Source organism: Centrocercus urophasianus, unplaced genomic scaffold (genome assembly GCF_019232065.1).
Source record: "Centrocercus urophasianus isolate 14NV4802_14NV808 unplaced genomic scaffold, USGS_Curo_1.0 seq_11, whole genome shotgun sequence".
NCBI lineage: Eukaryota > Metazoa > Chordata > Aves > Galliformes > Phasianidae > Centrocercus > Centrocercus urophasianus.
Window position 1 is genome coordinate 34,614,694 of NW_024884253.1, and position 27,493 is coordinate 34,642,186.

Consider the following 27,493-nt stretch of genomic DNA (forward strand, 5'->3'; position numbering starts at 1 on the left):
TCCAGATGTTTTTCCCTCTCTATCTCCAGCTGTGCGAATAAATGACTTTTTTGTTTGTTTCAAGGAAGTTCAGTAAATCTTGAACACATTTTCCAGAAAACCAAAACAGCATAAATGATCAATTTGGGTGAATGTTTCATGAGACACAAACTGAAAAGTATGGATAAGTTTAATCTTGTAAAATCTGTTAGAAAATGTTGAAATAAAAATTTGTAAATCAAATGATGGAGTGACAGGAACAAAAGCCAAAGCATTTCAGATTTGGTTGGTAGAAGTGGAGGTACAAGAATTGACCTTCCACTTCTTTTTTTTTTTTTGGCAGGAGTAAAGTTTTCCTTTTCCCAAGCAGGGAGCATCAGCTGTACTTTCTTGGGTATCCCAGTCCTTGACTTCCTGGAAGAGCAATTAATGCGTATCCCTATTGGATTGAAAATGTAATCTTGGGTTACAAAGCATGGAAGTTTCTTGCTATCAATAGCAATTTCTTGGAAAGGAGGCAAAATGTATTGCTTGCCAATGCTCTCTGGCGCTTGAATCCACAAAGGCCAAGTGCTGATCTCAGATGAGACCTGCAAAGTGAGAAACAGCTGCTCCGAGCATCCAGACCGCCCTCAGACACATATTGTGACTTCTGCTGATTTGGATTGGAGCTACATCTGTGTACCTGGAAGAAGAATCCGGCCAAGCACAAGCCTGAATGCGTGTTTTTTCTGCCCATTGTGCCCAGATTACAATTAGCAAAAAGATTTTGAGACGGAGGAGGGGAAAGAAGGGAAAACTACCAATGGGAGGATATGCCTAGCTCATAAATCCGAGCACATTGAAACACAGATTAGACTCCTGCTTTCTTTTTAACTAGACTCTGCATAGGGTTCACTCAATCCTGAATTTGCTGAACTGTTCAGCTGATGTCTACCCTGAAGTAATGAATTGGCAGGCCTATTTCTAACAGTGATTAATGAAGCTTTTCAGAGGCAACCCATTATTTTATACAAAGTTAAAACAGTGGTTCATCATTAATCACTACAAGACATAGGCTCACAGATTCACAATTCTCAGCAAGCTCATTTCATTAAGGGTTCCACTCTTTCTTTTGTTAACCAAGGGCTCCCCTACCTTCCCACCCTCACAGGTCCCTTTCTGGTGCTCCATTTCTTGCTTTGTTTGAATGAAGTCACACACTCTAGGGGATGTTTTTCAGACTCAGCAGCCTTCCAAAACTGTATTACCTTCTTTTAGATTTCAAAAGTTCCTATTCCCATAGAAAAAAATTCTCCAATTATCAAATATGAGCCAACATTGGCACCCAGTGGCTGAACAGATTAATCACAGATACATATTCCCTAGAGCCCACCTTTTCTATTCTTCAGGCAGTTTTTCCTCATAGGTACTTTCACCGCTCTCACACAGTGTTGCAACTCTTGGCTATCTTGTCATGGCCACTTGGTCATAGCTATGAACTAGTAGGGAAAGAGAAGGAAAGCCCATATTGTGCCTCTCTCACCCCTCTGTCAGGGCCCATTGAAGACAATCCATTTAAGTCACCCGATGGTACAAACATCACTGGCTTGCATGGGACATGTAGCCCTATTCTGACTCCCATGAGGCCATAGCACCCATACAATGCTGTTCAGCACCTGCAGACATAGCAGCTCTTCACCTACAGGTTTCACCTGCTAAGAGAAGGGCTGCTCCTCAGTTCACAAATCCTTCCCCAATTTCAACAAACTCATACTGGTGTGACCAGTGGCATCAGGAAAAGTCATATCAAGCGGATGCTTCTTGGGATTGAAATCCCTACTCCCACACAGAAATTCAATGGCTCACAAAATTGAATACGTCCATATATGAAAAGGAAAGAATAAATTTGAGAAATAACATTCCAAGCAAGACAGTGCTTAAAAATCCCCCAAGCACAAATATGTAATTTGGAAAAGTGTATCTTAAATAAAAGTAAAGCTCTGTATGAGGAAAAGCCATGATAATTAATGTTTCATTCTAAGGAAGTTGCTTCTCAGTGAGCACTTTCCATGCTGCAACAGTCAGTAAGCTGTGTAGCAGCTTGGGCTATGAAAGGCACTTCCTAAATACACTTCCTGTGCACACTGAAGAGGGCTGCTGTGATCACGATCAGTTATAGAAAGAAAACAGCTAGCATAAGAGAAACCAGTGTCTGTTCTGCCTGTCTGTGACCTTGTAGCTTTATTGGAGAGCTTTCCTGGTGCTTGTATGAGTCTCAACTCAGAGAACAGTGACCTAGTGTCCCACCAAAAAAAAAAAAAAAAGGATCCTCTTGCTGGTTAAGCTCTGAGTAGCAGATCTGGGAGAGCCCTGCAGGAATGCTGGGAATGCACTGGTTACAGCCACTCAGCTGGTGATGTTTTCTGTGAACAACCTCCAGCTGCCTGGGACACTGTCTGGAACAGAAATGTGTGATGCCAAACATTTGGGTACAAGTAATGATTTGCACTCAGAATTCAGATGATGGGCTGGTGCCAGTGTTTGGACAGAAGGCACTACATGTACATAAGCCTGCCTATGAGTATGCACATAAGGAAACATTCCTGCTCTTCAGAAGTGCCCAAAACACCAAGGCCTTGCTTTTAAACTACCGAAAGGGTTGTTGTGCACACAGGCTCCGCTGACCTCAGCCCTCTCCTACATTGCTGGTTTCAGGGTGCTGCAGTGCTTGTCTCTGTGCCTCTCCAGCACTTCAATAACACCGTGGCACTGGCAGCATTGGCAGCCTCTCGCTATCTCGAAATCAGCCTGCACTCCCAAACACAGAAAGTTCTCAAACTTGCCCATTTTTATTGCTGGTGATTTGGCACAATGGCTGCTAGAGCTGGAAGACAAGGATCTGTGGCTCATCAGTGCCTGTACATTTGCTTTGAAGAGGTTCCTCCCTTAATGTTCCAAGCCCTTGCTGAAGGCAGAGGGAAGGTTTCTCTCCCCTCCCCCCCATCCCTTTATTTTCACAGGCCTTGCTCGTGAACCGGTTGGAAATGCTCAGTGGGAATATGCGCTCTGTAAACAGTTTCTTCTTCTGCCTGCCTCGGCTGTGCAGCCAGGAATGTGGGATTTATGCAGCCAGAAAAAGTCTATTCAAAAGAAGTCTGTCTCTTTAGCACCGGCAGTTAAAATATTCAGCCAGGCTGAAGTGAATTTCTCCGTCCCCTTGGCATTTATGCAATCTACATGAGATAATGAAGGAAAATCAGGCACAATCTGAAGACCACTAAAGCCTGGGCTCTCTGTGCTTACCAGCAGAGCTCTCCCTGTGCTCCGCAGCTCTCCTTGGACACACCATCCAATGTGTGACCCTGTTGCAGGAGCCTGCACACCCGCAGAGAAGTTGGGAAGCCACCAGAAGTTAAAAAGCAACAGCACTCTGACCCTTTGCCACCCCACTTCCAGTTTTGCACAGCAGAGTTACACGGTCTTGATGGAAGCCATCCCACTTTGCCAGTGCGACAGTCACCTCGAAAGCACCAGGGAGCTGGGATGCGAAGAGAAAATGAAGACTCTTTGTTACAACAAGCTGTAACGGAGGCAGAGGGAGCAACTCTCCTCCTCTGTGCGGGTCTCTTTCCTTTAGGTGGCAGTATGAGTTTGCAGCTCCCCACAGCACCAAGACCTGCTGGGGAGCATCCTCTGCCTGCACGCAACCATCGCCGGGTTAATTTTCCAGAAAATCCTGCACAAGCAATTAAAATGTTAATGTTGTGAGGGAAATGCCTCCGTTGAAGTAAACTCATTCGAGAGTCGGTTGTGCTCGGTGGAAGGGGAACAGTCTATTGATTTTGAACAAGGTCATATCTCATCAGACTTGCCACCTGGATTATTTTTGTTTGCGCTGATCAGCGACCGAGTCCTTGATTTCACAGCGAGTTTGAAATCACCTTAATGAAGCAGAAATTTGAGGGGGAGCGGATTTCCTGTCATCACTTTCCTTTATTACAGAAAGTCACCTGTTTATCTCTGACCACCTGCTCACCTCCGTGCTTGCTAACCTGGTTTCGCTAAAGCAGCAGTAACTGATGCAAAACTCTCAGTCCTAGGATTTGCCATCCAAATTCACATTATACACCATGATTTGTGCCCCAGACAGCAGTGCCTTCTCTCAGAAGGACTAGGGGAAAGCGTTTCAAACTAGAAGAGGGGAGATTTTGATTGGATATAGGAAAAAGTTTTCTGCAATAAGAGTAGTGAGGCATTAGAACAGGTTGCTGAGATATGGTGGATGCCCCGTCCTTGGAGACACTCAAGGTCAGGCTGGATGGGGCTCTGAGTAACCTGATGTAGCTGCAGGTGTCTCTGTTCATTGCAGGTGAGTTGGACCAGGTGGCCTTTAAAGGTCCCTTCCAAATTCAGATGATTCTATGGTTCTATGATATGAATGCCTCAAAGTGGAATTCTGCTAAAAGCCAGAAAAATCCATCTGCTTATGGAGCCTTCAAATAACAGTAGTTGTGCATTTCACTTTATTGGTGAATATAGAAGGAAGGACTATAATAGAAGGAAAGTTTTCTACCTTGTTATGGCAATCCCTGCTTATTGGAGATGTGGGCTGCCTTGCATGCAGAATAACTAACCCCATTAAGATAAGTTATGCTCAGTGAAAGTGTGCTGGTATTTCATTACAAGCAAAAGACACCTGGGACAGAGAAGCAGAAGCAGCTAAAGCCTTGTTTCATTTGCAGATTCCTAGTGGTCTCTGCTCAGAGCGTTCAGTCTTTCCTCCCCAAACCAAAGGTCATACAAATGCTCTCTTTTCATGATTGTGGTCACACTGGAAAGCAGGAGAAGAATAAAGAGGAAAGGTGTATGTTCTTTTTCATCATATCTAAAATAGATGATGATTTTTCCAATATAGGCTACGATTCTGCCTATATTGGGTATTTGCATGCTTAATTCACATGTCTAATTGTTGTAATTGCACATGCTCATTAGGCAATTTTGTGTGCAAATGCTGAGTTGGGCACATAACTAGGCATAGTGTTTGCAGTGTGATCTAGTTCAGCACTCGTGGAAAATTTGTGAACAAATTAGACGTGCAATTGGATGCACATTTCATGTGCTGAGGTTCTGATCCTACCCTAAGAAGTTGGGCGGGACCTGGCACCATGCAGAATGCAATTTAAATAAACGAGAAGAAAGTGCTGCCCTTGTGAGTTCTACTGCAAGAACAAGCTCTTCAGCCAGAGCAGATCAGACCTCAGCTGTCCATCACATTACCCAGAGATTCATACTCTTCTTTAAGGCTGAGCTAGAATACTGGGAAGCAAAACAAATTTAACATTCATCTGGAAAAAAAACAACCATCACCAACAATCATGAAGCTCTAATTTTATAATCTGACTGCTGAGGACATGTAGATACAGAGCCTCCCTGTCAGGAGGGAGACAAAGCCAGCCTGTCTCTTCCTATGTTCCCACAGAAGACACAACAGTGAGTAACCCAAGTAGCTCAGTGTTAGCAATAAAGGATACTAGCACGGCTTATAACCAGCACAGCTGATTTGAGTTAGAGCCCACGTGTGGGAGCATGGCTACAAGAAAGCCCAACGTTTATGGTCTAATGCCTGTAATTTCTCACTCTTGCTGAAGATATATGTTCTTTTAATAAAAAGTGCGGAGGAAAATACCCCAAAAGTAAGAATTCAAGGCGCAGAAAGATTGAGTTATGGTTTGTTTAACCCTTCAATTTTACCTTTTCCAAGCTAGTTTGCAAACTCTCTTGCTCTGGATTTATGACAAGCAGGACTAAAGGGACTGTCTATAGATTAACGCTGACATTTCCTTTGTGCATTAATCCTATGAATCTCACTTACCCTATATTTCTGCTGAATGACAAAAAAAATGATTTTTTTTTGTTACTGAACAGATTATAATGAGGTACATTTTCACTACTATTAAAAAAAAAAATACCAAATGGGATTCAGAGATGTCTTTTTTACCAAATGGTGCCTTTAAAGATGAAAATGTGGTTTCCCAGTGACAGGCAGCCTTTTGGAGGACAATGAGGTGTAGGTCCATTCTGCAAACTCTCAAAAGCAGAATTCAAGGGATTGGGAATGCTGTGGCAGCTATGACAACATTGCAGTAAAGTTCTTCTCCTTAGGGCATAGTTTCATAATAGAGGCTTTGGTGAAAAGATGATCTTAAGGAGTTGGGCCTGCAGAACTCCTGCCAACTCCAGTTCATGATCTTTCCTACAAGGAAGAGTATTACTAATCCAGGAGAGACCAGTGGAGAAAGGTCATGGCATGAAAGATCTGTGGTGTAGAGATAGAAACAAACACAAAGAAACTGAAGAAAGCAAAGTCCTGTTTTCACCACATGCAGTATTTCTGCCCATGAAAACATCAGTAGTTTAGTTTCAGTCAATTCAGTCAGTTGTACCTTGTCAGTAAATGAGAGGAGAGGAGAGGAGAGGAGAGGAGAGGAGAGGAGAGGAGAGGAGAGGAGAGGAGAGGAGAGGAGAGGAGAGGAGAGACAATACAATTATGGCCTCTTCATCCAGAGTTAAGCAGACCCTTCTGGTTTATTTGATTCTGCAGTATCTTTCACTGGATATAGTTACTCTGGCATTACCTGGAGACGACTTGGAACCTCCCTGTGATCAAAGATTTAAGAAAGCATGAAAAAATATATGCAAAAATCATAACTGATCATTAGAAGCAAAGAGGAAAGAACAGAAGAAAAGAGGGAGGAAAGGAAGGAAGAAAATGCATCAGCATTAATAGTACATGTGCCTATGGTGCTACCAAACACTGACATTAAGGTTCCATAGTTTATTAGTATAAAATCCTCAATTTATAAAAATCCTAACCCACACAGAACAGGTAGAAGTTGATATGATAGAGTAAATAAAATTTAGCAAGAGAAAAAAAGATACACTGGAGTGAAAATTCAGGGGCTAAATACCCCATCCTGCTTTATAGCACACACAGCAGAGTGAGCCTAGGAAATATTCCTTAGGCTATAAAATTACACAAAGGACTAGAGTGTCCCATTTTTCTTTTTAATTTAGAGAAAATAGCCAGAGCTGTTGAAGAGAGGGAATTGACCTCTTTGGGTCTCTCACTTTCTCAGAGAGGTTTCTGGTCAATCAAGCCTGCATATCGTTCCTGGAAGAATGACCACAGCCAAAAAGCTTTCTGGCCTCTACCCTAAAACTCATTGCTTATATTTTCATTACCCACTGTATGTCAGAACTGTCTGCAGCTTTTGTCAATGGCAAAAGGTCAGAAGTCTACCAAACTTAAATATTGTCATATATCCTCCCATAAATTAGACAAAGAAATTTCAGAATCCATATCCTTGAGTGATGGCGAATGTCATTTCCACCTTTCTGCTTCTTTTCAAGGGGTTACATGCAGTTTGGCCTGTGAGGCTTTATAATCTATCCATTTTAAAAACAATTAAAATAATATAACACTGATTTATTTTTAAACATGACAGTATGCAGGAGTGCTGTGAGTGGACTGAAGAGCAGCTTTCCCTATATCAAGATGTATAATACCCAGCACTAGAGGCCAGAACCTCCAGGTCGAAGGTTTTCCTGACTTTCTTTTCCCCTTCAGCAGAAGACACCAGCATGGGAACAGACAATGGATTTCTGCTTGGGAGCAAAGAAAAACTGCAGAGCCAACCGCTGTGCCCAGGATGCTCAGAGAGGCAGCAAAGCCCAGCCAAAGCCAGGCTGAGCTGGGAGGCATCTCCCAGTGCAGTCTGTGCTTTAGGTTGTAAATCATTCAGTTTCTAGGCTTGGCATGGATTCTTTTTCTTTGCTAAGATTTTTTTTTTCTTCTCTTTCATTTTTCCGCTCTTTTCTCCCTCTAGGGAAGACAAGCTCCCATGTGATATTGGAGGAGTCCAATAAGAGAAAAGCCTCCCTTAAAATCAGCTGGGATCCTCATTGTGCAGAGGGCTGCACTTAGCCTCAGCTCTCAGAGCAACGAGGGTACTTCAGAGCCAGGGCTGTGCCTGGTGGGGGGAGGTAATTATAGGCAAGGAAATATGGGGGGGCCACGCACAATGCAGGGCCTGATCTTGAGAAGTGCTGAACACTTGTGAGGCACCGAACACCTTCAGCACTCAATGACGGGAGTTAAGAGCATCCAGCCCTTCATGAGAGTTGCTAAGCACCCCAGAGAATCAGACCTATACACTACTGCTTGCCAGATCTCAATGATGAGATGCAAGGTTCGTGTTTATTTTTCAAGTGTGGTTGGAGCCTCGGATACAGCAAGACCCCTTTAGAAAGTAATTAAGATAAATCACAAAGAAATATACAAAGATGCATAATTTACCCACTCTTCGACTGATTTAAGTATATCCCCACAGGGAACTACACCCATTTAACTAAAATCAAGTTAGAAATCAATTTAGTTACATTAGTGCATTTTCGGTATGGAATAGCCCTTAATTTAAATGAAAATAAAGACCCACTGTGGGCCAATTGATTCTGTTAGGTTAAAGGAAAGCTTTTATTCTCAATAGAGCTACAAACCAAATCAGATTCCCATGATGTATAAGGGAAATTTGGGGATATGTATCTTATTTCACACAGCTCTGAAGACATTCAGTCTTCCTATGAATTCAGGTATTCCTACACAGATCTATCAAGATCATCACATCTTAGAAAACCCTAAAAGAGAGAGCAGTTTCTCTTTTAAGAACCACAAGAGCTCATTTTCAGTGGCCGGATAGGTCATTCTCATAAAGGTCTTTCCAATTTAACATATAAATATGATATAAACAGGAGAAAGGAAAAGGAGAAGATCCTCAGAAGCCACCTAGATGTGTGCCTGAGCACCCTGCTTTGCGTATCCCTGCTGGAGGAGAGGTTGAACCAGATGGATCCAGGGGTCTTTCCAGCCTGTGATCCTGTGAAATACCTGCCCTCCAGGAGCATACATGGGGTAGGTGCCTACACAAGGAGGGAAAAAAAATCAGGATAAGAAGCTCTATTTCTGGCAGAGAGGAGGTGTCCTGTGTAGAAAACCTTGTGCAGCACATTGTGTCCCCAGAGAGAGGATTTAAACGTCCCTTCATGTTTCCTAACTGGCTTATTTTCCCCCAGATCACGAACCTTCCAGAGGGAGGTGGAGATGGCATCTGGAGGAGCCTATTTGCTGTCTTGAGCACCCAAGGGAGCTCCCACAGCTGTTATGACCCACAGTCATGTCCATTTGACCCTACTGACTGACCACAACTATATGAGAGAGAAAGACTGAGGCAAAGGAGAAGAAAGCGCAGCTTGGGTTCCAGTGAAGGTGGTCTGCTCATCCCAGTTACCCCAGTTACCAGAGTGAGGGTAAGTTTAGGTTGGATATCAGGAAAAACTTCTTTCCAGAAAGGGTTGTTAAGCAATGGAATAGGCTCCCTACGGAAGTGGTTGAGTCACCATCCCTGGATGTGTTTAAAAACCATTTGGATGTGGTGCTCAGGGCATGATTTAGTAGAGGGCTGTTAGAGTTAGGGTAGTATAGGTAGGTTGTGGTTGGACTTGATGATCTTTAAGGTCTTTTCCAACCTAAGTGATTCTATGATTTCCATCACTGCCATTCTTAGACTTCTCATAGCTGCTTGCTCCCATTACCCCTGCTCCCAAGCTCATGACCTTCAAACAGTCCTAGAAGCAATGTTATGAAAGATACACGAAAGAAGACTCTAGGTGGCACTTCAGGCTACACAGATATGACCCCATCTATCACGACACACAGCATTTAAATCATAAGTTTAATCAGGTAATTTTTAAGCAATCAGAGTGATCAGCAAAAGTACATTAGCACTGTGTAGTCTCTGAAACAATTCCCAGTATACCTTTCCTGTGCACCCAGACCTATAGGTCAGTTCCACTTCACTGGCAGAAATCAAGAGAAGTCTCACTAAAGAAAATGAAACCACTCACTGGAAAAAATCAGAAACAGATCCATGGAGCTCTTGCAATAGTGAGATTTTGGCATCTAATCAAAAGAAAAAAGCCTAAATTTGTGTGTTGTACCTAAGATTCTAAAGATAATATAGCAAAAAAAGAAGAGAAAAAAAAAAGGAAAATCATCAAAATGCTGCTCCCTTGCAATACCTGCAGAAGAGATACGTATGGGTGTATGTCTTTGTTCTGTAATAACTTCCACATTGTCCATTTTATATAGGTTTCTCACAACTACAGAACCAGGAACATGTGCTTACTTGACTATTGAGAATTAGGTAACAGATCAGCAGCGATGCACATTCCTAACTGATTTTTGGAGTTGGGTCCTAAATGCGGATGCATTTCTTAGTAGACATCTGAAGGTGCTGTTCCACAATTATCTAGTGCCAAAGGACCCTGCCTCTTCTCACCCACACCTGTTTGTTACATTCTCTCCTCCCTCCCACTTATCACTCCTAAGTATGCTGATACCCTTTAAACTAAATTAGTGGAATGGTCAGTATTTGCAACAAGAGAAAAACCTCACCGATCTGTTTTAGACACCAGGAACAGCTGCCTTAAAATCATTGAGTGTGAGGACAGCCAACTGCAGCAGAGAAAGGAGAGAGGGAATGCCCTGAAATGGACAACAACCTCTTCAAACTATTCTTCTTTTTCCTACAGAAATGCTAATGGAAACCAGCAGCCATCTGTCTATGCTATCCGACTGGATCAAAATCTTGCCTGCTTCTTCCTAGAGCCTTATGACTGGCTCTGCATCACGTTGGTTCATAGTTTTTGTCTGTCTCAGAGGCTGACTGTAAGAAGATGGGATTCAGCGCATGTAAAAGATTCAGGTTCCCAATACATGGGGTCCTCCCTTCCACCCCAGCACACCTGCAACCCCTCAAATGCAACATGGCTCTGACACTGATGTCTTTCCTGTGAATCACAGGGTACTTCATGTAAGGCCATAGGGGAGGTTTGTCCCATGGCCCTTTCCCCTCTGGTTTTCTCTAGAAAGCAGCAAAGCTGTGCCAGCTGCTCAGGGAGGTTTGTAACACCTTCTCTCCCTGTGCTGAAATGACCCGACTCCTTTCCCATCGACTGATGAATAGGCAGCAGTCAGTTGGCAGCTGCAGGGGACTGAGGAGCCTTGTGAAGGCTGAAAAGTAACAACAATAAAGAAGATGAATCCTGGCCAACTTGTTGAGGATTTATAAAATGAGGTCAAGTTTTGACAAACATTCTTTTATTTCACAGTGAAACTGGTGGACTCTGTTTAGAGTGGTTCCCATAACAAACTTCCCTCCAGACTCTACCAGGGAAAGGCAGCTTCATCTAACCAAGCTGGCACTGCCAGGCACAGGTTAGATGTTCCCAGGTAGACAAAAGTTGTGAGTACAAAGGGTGGAGTCACATTGAAAGGGATGCTGTATTCATGTGTTGAGGTGTTTTTTTTTTTGTTGGATTTTATCCCTCTGTCTTACTCTGTTTGCTGTGAGTATGGAAGTATTCAATAGTCACAGAATTAGTCAGTTCACCCTTCAGCAAGGAGGACATCAATCAGATCTGTCATCCCAACCTCAGCCTCTGTTGCAAAAGCACTGAAACATTTCACCATTATTCTAGCATTCATTACCCTTGGTTTATTATCCTTACGGTTTACCCACAGTTTACCCTAGGGAGGAAGAGAAGACATATACCAACCACTGAGCAAAATCATGGACAGGCTTCATGACAGCTTCCAAAGGCTTGTGTGCTCTGAGTTCTCTGCAGAAGTCTGACAAGTTGCTACTGTGTAGCACTGGTGCATAGCCTAGCTGAGTTCCTGAAGGCGGGGTGCATGGCCCTGGTAATTTTTCATAGAGAGTTCTGGGTTTGCTGGACAGGTGTCCTCCAGTGACTGGGAGCCTGAGGGGACGTGGTGTCACAGGTACCATTCTGTGCACGCAGGGAGCAGGACAGCTGGGGTGCATGGACAGCGTGAGACAGACATAACATAAGAGAGTCATGAATCTGATATGTCAGACTCCGTCCTGCTTAACCACAGAGGCATGGTGCAACACCTTCTGATGATCTCTTGTTACATTCAGCCCCTTGCTCCTGCTCAGGTACAGCTCTTTGACTGAACTTTTTATTCCTACCATCTCTTTGAGCATCAGTGATAAACTCAAATGTCTTCTTTTTTACACTTGCTTTTGTATATATATATATATATATATATGGGTTTCATGTCCTCCAGGCCAGCTCTGGACAGTTGTCTTGTAATGAGGAATGCAATAAATGTCAGTTTGTCTCAGAAGACACTCAGCAGTGGTGTAGGTTCACCATCCACAAACAGTATTATCTTCAGTGCCATAATCAGCCTGGAGGAGGAATAGGTTCCTGAGACCTTTGGCATTTCAAGTGAAGTAAAGTTATACAATTAAACGTCAGTTCGGAAATATCCATAACTTACCAACAGGGGAGAGCAGTTAAGAGCATTACCAGCTGTCAGCACCTGGGAAACTAAATTGAATGGCCAGAGCACTGAGATATGAAAACTAAAGAGAAAAATCACATGTGCCTACTTTCTTTACTGCTGCAATGTCATAGGTCGTATGTTGTGCTAACCTATAAGAAATAATAGGAACTTGGAGATAAAATATAGCTCCAAATGTGAACCAGGGCACACCACAGAAGAAGTTAAGCAAGGACAAACAGATTACTAGTGCTCTGAAGTATAAAATCACTGTCTCAGAAAGCACTCTTTCTGCTCCTAGCAGCTTCATAAGCTAAACCAGCTGTTGCAAATAATGCTGTTAGATTTTTTAAAGACATCTGTTTCCTAGACTGTAAATAGAAATACAATTTCTTGAAAATAAAAACACACTTTCATGTAAATTTGCTGTTAAAAAAAAAAATAGTTGTTATATGCAATGACAGCCTTTCAGGGAATCAGCTTGCAATCCCCAGTGTGTGATGCTTGTATGATATACTGAAAACCTTGCTATCGATCTTACAAATTTAGCACTCTTAAAGGATTTGTGCAACACATTGCAAAGTATAAAATAAAAAAATAAAAAATAAAAAGATCTGTTAGACTTCTAGGCCTAGGAGATCTCACAGCCCAGGCCTGTAGAAGTGGCGAGAAGCAGGAGCAGTGGGTTGGGTTCCATCTGTCTGAGGAAGAAAAGGTTGCTGAGGTACCTCTTAGATGAGAGGCTGAAGATCTATGATCATATCTCATGCTTCCATGGACTGTGTCCTGTGTTTTCTGTACAGCAGCAGATGTGGGATATCTATTACAGTATATGCAGGGCAGATGTGCCATCATCGAGTGTCATGGGTAGGTTTGGGGTCAGTGGAGATCACAGCTGCTTGCTGTCCCATAGTGAGAGGAACCAGCAGAGTGCAGGAGGAGTTTGGGAAGGAAGAAGGCAGAGAGGAAATGGCTGGTGGGAACTTGAGTCATGTCTAGTATGGCATGAATCATAGAATCATTAAAGTTACAAAAGACCTCTAAGATCATTCAGTCCAACAGGTCCCACATCTGTGACCCAGACCAGGTCACTCAGTGCAACATCTACCCGCTTCTTGAACTCCTCCAGGTCAGTGACTCCACCACCTCCCTGGGCAGCCTGTTCCGATGCCTCACTACTCTTTCTGAGCAGAAATTGTTCCTAATATCCAATCTGAACTTCCCCTGGTGCAACTTAAAGCCATTATCTCTCATCCTATTGTTACCTGGGAGAAGAGGCCAGCCTCCACCTTGCTACAGCCTCTTTTCAAGTAGTTGTAGAGAGTGATTAAGGTCTCCTCCCCTGAGCTTCCTCTTCTTCAGAATGACCCATCTGAGTTCCCTCAGCTGCTCCCCATAAGACTTGTGTTCCAGACCCCTTCACAGCTTCACTGCTCTTCTTTGCACACACTCCAGGGCCTCAGTGTCTTTCTTGTAGTGAGGGGCCAAAACTGAACACGGTACTTGAGATTCAGCCTCACCACAGCTGAGTACAGAGGAATTGTCACTGACCCAGTCCTTCTGGCTGCACTGTTTCTGACACAAGCCAGGATGCCATTTGCCTTCTTGGCCAAAGGATCTACGTGAACAGCCATTTCCATTACAGACCAAGCACACGTGTGGCCTGGAAGGAGAGGGATGGCACTGACATGCACCAGTAGCTACCAGCCTGCTTAACGAGACCGCAGAGTCTGCCTTTGTGGTGACTGCACACCACCAGTGGCACTGCAAAAGTGCCTCTGCTAAAGAACTTGCATCACATTGTGTCAACAAGTCTCATTCTACAAACACAGAAATGGCAGAATGGTGGTGATTCTGAGCATTATGTTGTGATCCAGTCTGTCAGAGCAACATAATGTCTGTCTCCATAAATGACCAGGGAGGAAAGGGAGGATAGCGCAGGAAATACACAGCTGTCATAAACGGAAGGAAACAGAAGAGAAGCCTGGACCCAAATCTGAGTCCTGCTGGATTCTTGGCCTCCATTCAGCATGGAATATTAGAAACCAATATTGGGGTGGAGCAGCAGTGACTGCAGCAGTGACTCATTCATCACGCTGTGGAAACCAGCCACTGAGACAGCTGGCACAACGCCGTGCTGCACGGCTCCCAGAGCTCGCCTGGTCACATCAGCAGCTGGCACATTTCCTGCTGCAGAACATTGATGATTAACAAAAAATGAAAGTAATTTAGTGCAGATACCTGAGCCCTATCCCAGATAAAAGCAATTTCTGCATGATAGGAATGGAGTCAGACTTGTCTTGACATGGCTTTTGATCCTGAAAATGCCCATAGCACTATGGAGATTCCCAGGAAAAGGAAGTCCAGATGGAAAGAGATTAGGAATTGCTCCTTGGTTTGGTTAAAATCACAGCTGACCTTATTATTCAGTGCTCATGCATAAGCAGAGAGAACACCAAGACAGGGTGACATTCAGGCTTTCTTCTTCCCTCTGCATATATTGCAGTTGCCTATACATGATTCTGGTCATGTGCTGCGTTCTCACAGTTCCCACACAATTACACCGTTGTGCTCCCTACTCAGGGACGAGGAAGCTGTTTAGCCCAACATTCCATTTGTCACATTAATTTGAGATGATGATAATGCCCAGTTGCAAGTAGCACATTTTATATCAGCAAATATTGCAGCAGTTCTTCCCCAGATGGGTAAATGAAGGCTTGGAGGGGTAAAAAGCCTTTCTCTTGGCCACCTAGTGAGCCACTGATCTCCCAAGTTCCAGTGAAAACTAAACATCACTGTTTGTCTTTGCTTACAGATTTAGCTCACCAGTATATCCTTCTGAAGTCCATGCATGAGAACTGTAACAGAAAAAACCCAGGCATAAAATGATTCGTCACTTGGCTGGGGAAAAAGAGCCAGGGAACAGTTTGTGCTTTGGTACTACTGTTGATCACTCAAAAGCCTGTATACTTTTAGCATTTGGCTGATCAAATTTCAACAGATTGATTGTAGCACTGTATCCAGCGTGTCTATAAAATTCCACAGAATTTTGGTGTCATGGAGAGGCCCATTCCTCATCATCTTCCCCAAAGCAGTCTGACTTGTACAACTTGCCTTCACATGCCTCACAGGGAACAGCTGTACCTGTAACTGCATCTCTGAATACTGCTATGGAAGGTCTCTCATTTGTCAGTTGTGGTGGACCACATCCTTTGTGCACTTCAGCGTCTGATGCAAGGACTCAGATGTGAATGATCCAAATCGTTTATTACAAGTTCCCACATCACTTATATACCTTCACAAGTTTTCTTTTTCTAGCTTTCCCATCCATCCCTACAACTTTCCCATCCACCTTTCCATGCCAACAGAGCATTCTACAAAACACTCTTCAGCCGTTCACACAGGCGCTTATCCAATCAGAGCCGTGAGATGTTCTTTCTTCTCCTAGAGGTGTCCTTGGTTCTCGTGCTGTTTATGATGCTCCACAGCTTCTGCTCTGAACAGTTTTTCTTGTATTCCCACAGTGCACATCATTTTTTTTCCTCTCCTTTCCTCTGTCCACTGCTGCTAGGCACAGACAATGGTATAAAGATGCATCTTGGTGTTGAGTCTTACAGAGGTTAGTAATAGAGTAAAAGAGTTCTTTCAGAGTTCAAGGCTCACTTGCTGTATATTTTGTTTGCTTCTTGAATCTCCCTCAAGCCACAGTTGAGAATTTTAATGGCTTTCCCAGCTGCTGGTTTGTGACTAGGGAAGATCCAATGTGGTCAAAGGCTTGTATGACTGAGCTACCCCCCTTCCTCAGGTAGAATGAAAAAAACTCCCTGAAAGTAAACAGGGTTTTGGACTTGAAACTACACAGCTGCTGAGATGAACAGTTGTTTAATTCTGGTAGCTCCCAATAGCTCAGAAGGCTGTCCATACAAGCAGTACCAGAAATGCTAGTGGGGCTGCAGTAGAAATCCCTTCTGATTTTGCTCCAGACCACGTAAAAGCAATGCATTCTTACCACCTCATAGCATCTCTGCTAACACCTTCACAGTGTGCATCTGCAGACATGAGGCTACATGTCACAGCTCCTGCATTCACACTAATGTCACCATGCTCTGAACCTCCCAGGTTGGATGCTGCAGTCAGCTGCAATATTGTTTTTATTGTGGATAGGACTGTTATTAATATTTAACTATGAATTTATTTTCTTGATTCTTCACAGCAAACAAATGAGACTGCATTTATGACTGTTTCCATTTTGATGTCTCTGCATCTATACTGCAGAATGCCATCATCCACACCTCTGATCTCTGAGTCCCATTAGCACATCTTGTTGGCAGCAGAAGTGTTCTTCCACTGCAGGTTTGATCCAAAACAGCATACCCAACCATCTGTAGCTACCTGCTGGTGTACAAGATGTAGTGAGGTGGGTGCTTTCTTTATCCAATACCATTTGCCAATATTTATCTTTGGCACCAAGCGCTGCAGCTATTTTTACTTCTGCCAAGTCAGGTAACATGTCTTTCACTGCAGGCACCTGGTAAAGAGTACTTTGTTGTACTTTGATAAGGCGTATGTGAATAAAGCATTTGCCCATGTTGAGGCAAGCTCTCAGCTCAAATAATTGCCCAGGGATGCTGCGACCATAGCTCTAGTACCACATCTTCCCATTCACTTTTGTTGGCTGTTTCTTCTCTTTCACTCTTGGTGCAGTGGTTACGCAGTGAGGCAGGTGCCATCTTGGCAGAATCACTATCTGTATTTCAAGGTGAAATATGCCTGGAAGATATCCCAGTTCTCTGAAAACATCTTGATAACCTTTCACCATCTTTGCTACAGAAGCAACGGTGGGCGATGTTTGCTCTGAGTCTTCACAGTCCAGTTTTTCTGCTTTGCCTCTGTGGGTCTCACCACAACTATTACATCTGGCCTCCAACACAGTTTACTTTCTAGTCATGATTTTTTCCACTTGATTTCTTCCTCTGGGGATTTTATTTCTTCCATTTCTACTTTTTCTTGTGCAAATGTCATTGTTGTCCTTTTTTTTCACCCTTTTTTCACACCAAAATCCAAGCTGGAGCATAGACAGACTCTTACCTACTCTCTGTTTGGATGTAGATTGCTTTGCACTTGTTTTCTACATAGCCAGATCTCATCCAAAACAGGATGGGTTCTATAAGCAGCCTCTCTGAAGTTACTGGGTCTGCCCAATTCTCAATTCTGTGCCTCAATTTTCCTGTTCAAAGAAAGGGAAGAACTGTTAACTTTCCTTTAAAAAAAAAAAAAAAGAAAGAAAGAAAAAAAAAAAAGAAAAAGGAACACACACTTTGTGTATGTCAGGGAATTAGCAAACTCAGCAGTGGGAAGGGATCAATAGAACAGACCGTAATGATGAAAGAGCCAAACTAAATGTCTCTTCATTCAAACGTCTCATGTTCAGCCAAGGCTGGAGATTGGCAGAAACCAAGGAGAAAAATCTCCTCCCCATGAAAAGTACAAAGCATTCAAACCATTTGCATTTTATCAATAAGAAGTATTTAATTAAGTAATAGGGAAACAGGTCCATTTCCTGTACTGTAAGTCTTGCCTCCTCCCTTTCCTAATGAGTACCTAATAACCCAGTCAAAATGTTTTTCCCACAGCTTGGTAGCTATCTAAAACTTTATATTATATGGAGGCTGTCCTTCAGGCTCTGCTGAACTGTATGTGGTTAGGGTGTCATGCTAAGTTTGTGAGTCTCTTTGTTCATGGTGGAAACAACATAGACGCTGAGCCCAAGGGCCTGGACTGGACTTCATCTGGGGTGATGGGCAACTACTTTCCCTGATTTGTATATCATGCTGTCCTTTCACAGACTTACTCTAAAGTACATGCAGATTCCTCTTCAGCAAGCTACTTAAGTACTTCCCAGTGGTGTTTTTTTGTTTGTTTGTTTGCTTTTTTTGTTTGTTTGGTTTTTTGTTGGTTGTTTTGTTTTGTTTTGTTTTAAATTATGGTATGGGATATTAAAAACTAACTATACAGAAAAGAACATAATCCTAAACGTATTTAGCACTCTCAAGAGATTTTGTTGTTCAATGTCAACTTTTAGCTTTGCAAAGGTACGTGTTTCTATTGAAAACTCTTCAAAACTGATCCTGTTTACAGGAGTCAAACACATTCATCTCAGCCTCAGCCCTCTGTGTGAAGAGATACTGGACCACAGGGCAACCTATTACACTTACAGATCAACCAGACCTTGGCCTCAGTATACTCACAAGCAGATGCAGTTCAATGTGTGTTGTGCAGGCTTTCTAAAAACAGTTGTGGATCTTTGGCCAGATCCAAGGAGTACAAATCATGGATCAAAGCCATTCTCCAGGATAGAAAGAGCACTTCAAGTCTGAAGAATATCTAGGAAATATATACCAAGAAAGTCAAAGGGGCTTCAATAATATATTCCTTGTATTTTTTCTTTAAGGTCTTGTAAAACACTTCTTCATTAAGTGTTTTTTTAAGTAGTTTAAGGCTTCTTCAGACTTAAATAAAAGAGGTATCAAGTGAAGATGAACCAAAACAAGAGGTAGAGGTGTTGTAAGGAATGTGTGTTTCACCTTTCTGACAGGACATCCTTGCTCTTAGCACAAAACAAGATAAAACTGGTTTAATCACAGAGTGTAAATACTGGACTCAAAAGCAGAACTCATGTGCCTAGAAAGAGGGTAACAGACCAGGTACACCCAATTATAGCATTTGTAAGAATGCAGTCTATTTTAGATGATAAAAGTCAGATAGTGGCCTAGGGCACAGTTCTTCTGGAACTGTATACGTGCTCATCCTTGAGTTCAAACTTACAGATGGATTGAGATGTTTGCTTCTACATGATGAATGGAGTTCAGGCCAGAACTAGCCCTCTCAGTCTGAGCGATATCACATTTTCTTACCATTTTGAAATGCTCAATATTGGGATTATTTTCTTTCTGTTAAGTCTGTAAGATGATAGTGTTTGCTTCTTTTATTCATATGTGTTTGGCTCCAGCCATTGTATTTAGTAATAAACATTTCTGGTTAAGTTCTTTTAAAGTCAGTTACTTTGGATTATTTTTTTTTTAACTGATTCCTTGAACGCTGATAGATACAACCCCATGTCTGGTGTCAACACAAGCTACCAAGGCTGCTTCAAGAAAAATACACTTACAGCATTTCACTAGCAGGATAGAGCAGAAGAAGAGCAAAAATGAAGTGCAGACTTTTGCAATAACACACATACAAAGGACAATCAAGTTTATAGTTACACCTATCATAATATTTCTCAAGATCTCAATAAACTCCTCTTCCATTCTCAGAAAAGGCTACTATCACAGCTTCTTTCTTTAGAAGCTTTATGTGTGATAGTACATTGCCAGGACAAAGCCTTTGGCCCCAGCTGCCCAGGCATCTGCACAAGTGCAATGGTCACAAGCAACTCACAGGGATTACTCACATATAAGAGATTATATGTAGCTATATATTTTTTTCAGGTCTCAGTCATTTTAGGACATCTGGACTTACAACTTTGATGTTTGGATGACAGGAAACTATTTCCTCCTAAAGAAAGGTATACTAATGATATATATTGTACCTCTCATCTTCCTGGGAGAGTAGAATCTATCTTCCTCAAATCCAAATATTCTTTACATTTATCAGGTTAACTTCATAGAAAAGATTATGTTCTCCCATAAGTTGCATAGGTTAAGGAAAACACAGATAGACAAGGAAATAGTGTTCCCACCACTCCTGTCAGTGGAAATTATTCCCTTTACCCCTTGTCCAGTTTCGGATTGAGTTTCTAATCCCTTTAACAGGCTTTCCCAAATGCTGAGTAGTTTAAACTATTATTTAATATCTTCTTTGCCAGGATGATTTTCTGTCTATGCCTGCGTCTCTGTATGTACATTATATTATGTATGCACATACACATAATATTATTATTCCCTTAGTAGCAATTAAGCAGTATAATCCACCACAAAGATATTTATAACAATTTAAACTACCTTGAACCAAGGAGTTTAGAGGATTAGAAATGAGATTTAAGCAGTTGCTGGGGGGATAAATTTTACAGTTCTTGTGCACTGCAGCCCCATTTGACTTCAAGGCCAAAGAAGAGAGGGTTTGGAAGGGGCAAAGGAGGAAATGAACTAAAAGTTGACTCCAATCGAAAAACCTGTGTAATTTGCAGAAATCTTTTAAATTCCATGTTTAGAGGAGGGGAGAGCTGGCTGCTTGGATGAGTTTGCCCAGTTTCCAAGTGTGCCCTGTGAAGATAGCCACCAGCTGGCATGAAATCCCACGTGGTCTGTAAGCCACCATATGCTGGCAGAGCCAACAGGCAGAGCCAAGCCTTCTGGCTTACACCAAGGCAGTGCTGGCTCCAGCGACATGGGCATGGGCTGAGGCAGGGGACATACGTTTGCACTGAAACTGCCAAAGGAAATGAGAAGAGTGTCCCAAGATAAGAACACATCTATGCTGAAAAAGCAGATTGCTCAATATTTCTGATGCCTGCTTAGCAAACCTACACACCAGCATTGCTTCATGTTTAAGGGCACACCCTCTTATATTTATATCAACACATATATTCTTTTCACTCTTACACTCTTCAGCTGAAGTAGCATTTGGCTGGAAGTATCTCTGAAATAAAACTAACCCAGCATATTTGTCTCTTGCACAATGCCTGAAGACTTTTCCTCCAGTCTATCTTGCCAATGAAACAAGAGCAGAACTGTAACTGCCCTTTTGCTGTGTGCAACACCTGGGATAGTTCCTGCTTCTTTCATCCTTTCTGACAGTTAAAAACTAACATTAAAAAACAAAATATATTGAAAAAATTAACATTGCCATCTGATGACCTAAGTGCACCTCCCACATAATTCCCCAGTAAATTCCTTCTATTATTCCCAGAGTTGTTTCTTCTTTTTTTTCTTTAAAATGATTTGTACATAAAAACACACCAGCCTTCCTGTCACACCCTGGGTGTCAGCTTGTGTTATCCACTCTAGAAGACAGCAGCAGAATCAGAGTAGGAAATGAAGTTATCTACAAGGAGAGGACTTTCTAAGCTGTCAGTCCCACAAGGGTGACTGCCCTGAGGCCCAGGAGAAGCTGCCCACCAGCAGTGATGTTCTTGCTTCCTTTCTGGCGCAGGGCCTAGCAAACTTAGGAGCAGGGAAAATACACCTTCCGTATAGTTATTTTGTTTGCTAATGTGCATAAGCATGAAGGAACTCCCTTCTGAGTGCATGTTTACTTGCTTTGCTAAGAAATATCTTCTAAAATATCTGTTTCTTTCTTCAAAGAAGATAGAAATAAAATGGGCATGGAGGGCATGAGGATGGGGACACCAAGTATGTGGGAGCACTGCAATGGGCATGCCACTTTGCTCAATAACCTGACCTATTTGTCTAGAAGAGTTCAATGTCACATTTGTTGTGCTTTTTCTCTCTCCTTCTTGAAAAAGGTTTCCAAGTACATGTAGAATATAAAAAGTACCTGCAGCAGTGCTGAGGGGCAGTGAGCTGCCACGTTTGTGTGCTAGATGGAGAAACAACCTTTGGATACGGCAATGGATTTCATATTGAAAGTGCTCAAAATGTTATTGCATTTAATGTGGAGTGGAGACGGAAATTACAAAAATGATGATAAATAGCTGCCCGTAGCCCATCTATAAATTTCACCTGCCGACATGGTTTAGTGGGCAGACACTAATACCACCCCAGGGAGGAAGAAGGAAACCAGTGCTGGGACAGGAAGGGGTTAGGCAAGATTTAAGTGAGTGCGCAGGAAGCAATAAAGGTTGCGGAGATTTAGCTAGAGTCTGGTGAGCATTTGATTGAATCCTTGGTTAGAGAACAAACTTGACAACATTATCTGTTTTTGTTGTAGGAACAACTGTTCACTTGTCTAAATCCTGCCCTCAGCACTGATATATATCAGCCTTCAATTTACTCTCACTTCCATTTGAATCACAGTATGCATCCAGCACATCCCCCCTGCTCCTATGCAGATGGCGTGCAGAGAAGACTATGTACAGTTTGTTTTAAGACTTTTTTTTTTTTTTTTTTTTTTTTTTTTTTTTAATTGAATTAGCCCTGATTTGTTCTTCCATTTCCTGCCTAGGGCTAGCTTAGCACAGGTGGTGTCTTTCAGGGCAGGGCGGGCAATTTGGGTGAAACCTCAAAGCTGCCCAAACACGCCACGCTTGCTGACGCCAAGCCTAGCGCAGGTTTTGCAAGTTCCAGTTTGGCAGCAGAAATAGCAGCGGGGCCAGCCCTGGGCAGTGCCCTAGGAGCTCGCCCAAGCCAGCATCAGATGCCAGAGTGGATCAGATCAGAGGTCCAGCTAGCCTGAAAGCCTGCCTCTGCCACTCGCCAGGAACAAATGCAGAGGACCCCCCTACCCCCCACAAAGTACAAATGCCCATCCAAAAATGTGCCTGGCAGCCAGATTTCCCTGTGAGCAGTAAGCACTCTGTCACAAGCCCTGGAGCATAGATTTGAGTTATTAACACAATACCACATTAAAATATGAGTTAATAGATTAACTTTTACCCTGGATAGTTTGACTGCAGATGTAGCTGGTATTGATTGCGATGTCCGACATTTGTTAATTCTGCTCCACTCTTTTAGCTCTGTATTTTCTCAAGGCCACAGCAGAGACACTGTGTTAAAAAAGCATTTGCTGTTTTAGATTTAAACCTGTTGCTTTTATTTCCAAGTGTCTGTCTGATATTTATTGCAAAAGAGGGTACACAGGAGTGACCACATGACCCCTCTGTGCCATCTATTATTTTATATACTGCACTGACATCTCTTGTTTGCCACCTTCTACTACTCAGTCGTCCACATCTTCATCTCAAAGTGCTTCCATACCTCTTCATCACACGTTTTGTTACTCTTCTTTGGACTTAAAAATATGTCAGCTATATAATCTTTTATGAGGTGAAACTACCCTTACCTAAAAACAGCATTCTAGCTGCAGACATGCCATTGATCTTTCCATAAAACGGCATTGTAATTCTCCCAGCATTATCCTTTATGTCTCCCTTAACAGGGAGGCCAGCAGGATAACCTGATTCTGGGAACCTATTCCCAGCACACATTTAGCTGGAAAGAGGTCTAGGTTCTGAGTTTTGTCCAGAACTTTTTCATGAAACAGCAGAGCCCAAAGTTACATTCACCAGTAGGGTTACCTTTGCCTTACACACCACATCCAATACTCTCTGCATCCCACTCAATATGCCTGCTCCATGGCCCTTGCATGCCTGCCCAAAATGAAGCACTGAGCACAGCTGAGGGCTGTCTGCAATGCCATAGAGACTGTGTAGCAGTGACAAGCAACAGTGGTGGCTCCCAGGGTCAGAGGCAAAGGTACAGGTTATGACCTTCCATGTATCACTAGGCTATTAGCTGGGGCCCTCTCTAATCTCTCCACACACAGGGCCCTGGGCAAACTGTCTGTCCCTGTTTGGCCATGGCTAACCACAATGCAAGTATTTTGACACCCTCTTGGATATTCTACCATTCTGTGCACGGACAGCATTAATAAATGTTTTTCTCTCTGCCTCCTCAAAACTTGCAAGATCTTGCAGTGTTGGGGAGAGGTCTTATTCCAATGATATTGTAGTCCAGAAGAAAAACTGACACTCTCAGAATTGCCAGAGGAGAAGTCTGGGTATTTACAGGTTTTGCCCAAGGTTCCATCCGATCCTACTAGTGGTATCAAAAAGGGAATGGTTTTACCCAAAGGGGTTTAGAAAAGAAGGCCAGTAACATGTGTGAAATGAGAAGATATAGAAAGGAAAGGTTTAAGGATTTAGATGCCACTGAACCTAGCCAACTCAGCTAAGCAGATGCCATTGAGGTCATTTCTGATTCCCTAGAAAATGTACTCAGATTTAGTTGTAATAAGACAGGCAAATCCCAAATGCCCTTTTCTATTTGTCTTCTGCTTATGCTTACAAACCCAGACTTAGAAGATACATGTACAGGTATGTCTAGGACATTTTTTCTTGTTCTGTGGAAGGATAGGTGGTCTGAATATGCTGTTTCTGTGCCTGGTGCTGAGACAGGGGTACTTTTTTCTCATATAATTGATGCAAGTGTCCTATGAAACAGAGAGCGAAAACAAAGCAAAAGAAGGATTAAAGGAAAGCTGAAGGAAGGAAAGAGGAGTCAGTCTGAAAGAAGAAATCAGAACATGTTAGTGCTCTGCACATACAGGATTTCCATCATTTATCAGATTACTCTGTAAGTAATGGTACAATTTTATGTACAGGTCTTTCACTCTCAAGGCTATGGCTAAAAAAAAAAAAAAAAATAAAAATGGTCTTGTTGTTAAGGTAATGACACAAAATTCAGGAGAACTGGCTCCCATTCCTGGCTCTGACACAAACCTTGTGTAAATCACTTAATCTCTTTGTGCCTCTGTTTCCCATCTGTGAAAGAGAGATAACACATCCTTTTTCTCACCCCAGCCTGTCTTGTCTATTTAGATTATCTGCTTTCCTGGACACAGAAAGCTTCTTACTGGTTGGGCTTGGGTTTTCAGTTTGTTTGTCCTCAGTGCTTTTTGCTGGATCTTTAAAGACCAGAGGGAACCACAATGATCTTCTGGTCACGACCCCTTATATAAGACAAGTCCTGGGAGCTCCCTGAATTAATTCCTGTTTCAGCAACTGCAATAGACAAAAGAAGAGATTTTAGGAGAAATTTGTATATAAAGAGAATGCACATTTTAAAAATCCACAAATCCAGTGTGGCTTTTGGTAAATAATTGATCTGTGTCCTTCTCTGTTAAAAGACAATTCTATATTCCTTGTTTGATATTTTCTAGATTTTTTTTCCTATTACTACAATGATGCTTCCACCACTGGCTATTATCCTCGCTGAACTCAAGAGCAATCTCTGATCTATGTGTTTTTAAGGCGGGAATTCTTTTTCATAACTTTAATTATGAATGTAATCTAACCTACCCATCTGTAATGGAAGAGAAAATGTAACTTGATTATAGGAATTCATCCCAAACATCTTGGATATATGTCCTGGAATAGGATAAAATGGCCTTCACGGTGCCAATATTGACTATAAATAGATGCTGGATAAAGTTATTATCTTCATTTGCATGTCTAGAATAATTCTGGAGTAATCACACAGTGTTCACCTTCATGCTTAACACAGCTTCTCTGCAGAATCCAGCATCCACTGCACTTCACAATGAGAACAATTGCGACTGTAACTCAATGTTGGCTGGGGCCGTTCCCCTGTTAATACATATTCAGTCCCCCTGTGCTGTGTCATAAGCACATGCCAACAACCAGTATCCAGTCAGATAAGTGGATTTGAAATCACTTCAGTAGAATAAAGAAATCAATCTTGAGTTTTTCTAGCCTGGCCAAGAGAGTGCTCTAACCACTGAGTAATCAAATGTAAGACCTTTTCTTATGGTCATGTGTTAAAACAAGACCGCATCTGCTTTTGCATTTTGTGCTCAGGCTGATCCTTTAAATGTGCCCTGAGCACACTCTTTGGTCCAAGCTCTATATGGGAAGCAGGCAGACAAATGTATAGTTATGACACTGATACTGAACCGCTCAACCCTGTCAGGATTGAGGTGTCTTCTGGGAGTGCACAAAAGCAGAACCTCAGTTGCCTAGGAAACTTCTCCAGCTGAAAACCAAGGAGATCAAGCAATTCTGGGCAGCCCCTGAGCTGAGCTCTCAGGATTGCAGTTTTAGGTTCAGATGTCTATGCTCCTTCTAACTTCTCTTTAATCACTATTTGTGGAGCTGGCCTCTATCTGAATAATCAAAATGTCAAGCCTCCCAAACATCTTACAGAAAGCAAAATCTATTGCATCAAAGTTCCAAATTAAATCACCCCACCTGAAATCTGATTTAAAATGATATCAAGTTAGTTTGACAAGAACCATCCTGACTGTCATTAATTCTATTGCCTTCTTTTAATTCCTTATTACTCAAGCACCATATCAGCCATTCCATTATTTTGCCTGGGATCGAAGGCAGGCTGACAGGCCTATAATTACTCGGGTCACTGCATTTACCTTTTTTAAATATTGGCACAACATTAGCTTTCTTGTAGTCCTCTGGAACATCCCCAGTGCTCCATGGCTTGTTAAAAATCAAAATTAATGGTCTATAGTGCTCCTTGATTATCGATCTCAAAATCTTGGATGCAAATTATCCAGACCCACTAATTTTAATGTATCTAACTTTAGTATCTGCTGTTTAACACATTCCCCTAGCTATTGCTAGAATGGAAAGCATTTCATCATCATCGTGTCCGGAGTCATCTGGCTTTTCCCCAAATACTGAACAGAAATATTGATTGAACAGTTCTGCCTTTTCTGCATTATTCTTGATAACTCTACCAGCTAATAAATGGTTTAATGCCATGTCTAGGATAAGCTTTAAACCTGAATTCCTGTAAAAATTCCCTTTTTTTCTGCTTACGCATTTCTACTTCTATCATTTTTCTTCCCTAATCAATTTTCTACCACTTCTGTCTTGAACTTATGTTGCTAGCCATCTGCACTCTTTCTCACTTTACTATTTATTTAATCCCCTGGCTTACGGACTCGTAGCACTTCTCTTCATTAGGAAACTGACCCTTTAGAAGCCAATATATATGTGTTTGAGTCCATTTTACAGAGAACACAGTTATAGATTTGCCTATGCCCTTCCTCAACTAAAGCCCTTTGAAACTTAGCCTGTTCCAACTGTCTTTTGTATCCAAACCTGAATTTCTCTCTATTCTTGGAATCAGGGTTCACTTTGTTAAGTGAATCAATCAGCCTGTGATCCAAAGAAAATGCAGATTATGAACATTGTTGAGGAATTTTCTGTCATTGCAGGAAGAAATGAAGTTGTATTCTTCCTAAAAATTCAGATGTACTGCTGATGCATGTAACAGCCACTTGAAACCAGCAATAACAGATCCCCTGTCTGATTCCACCAAGGAGACTCACACCCTCCTCTTGCAAAATCTCAGGGCTTTTCTAAGTAAGTGAGCAAACAAAACTCCAGCAGCTTCCTACAATGCAGGACATGTACCATGCAGATGAGCAGCTTTGCTCTCATGC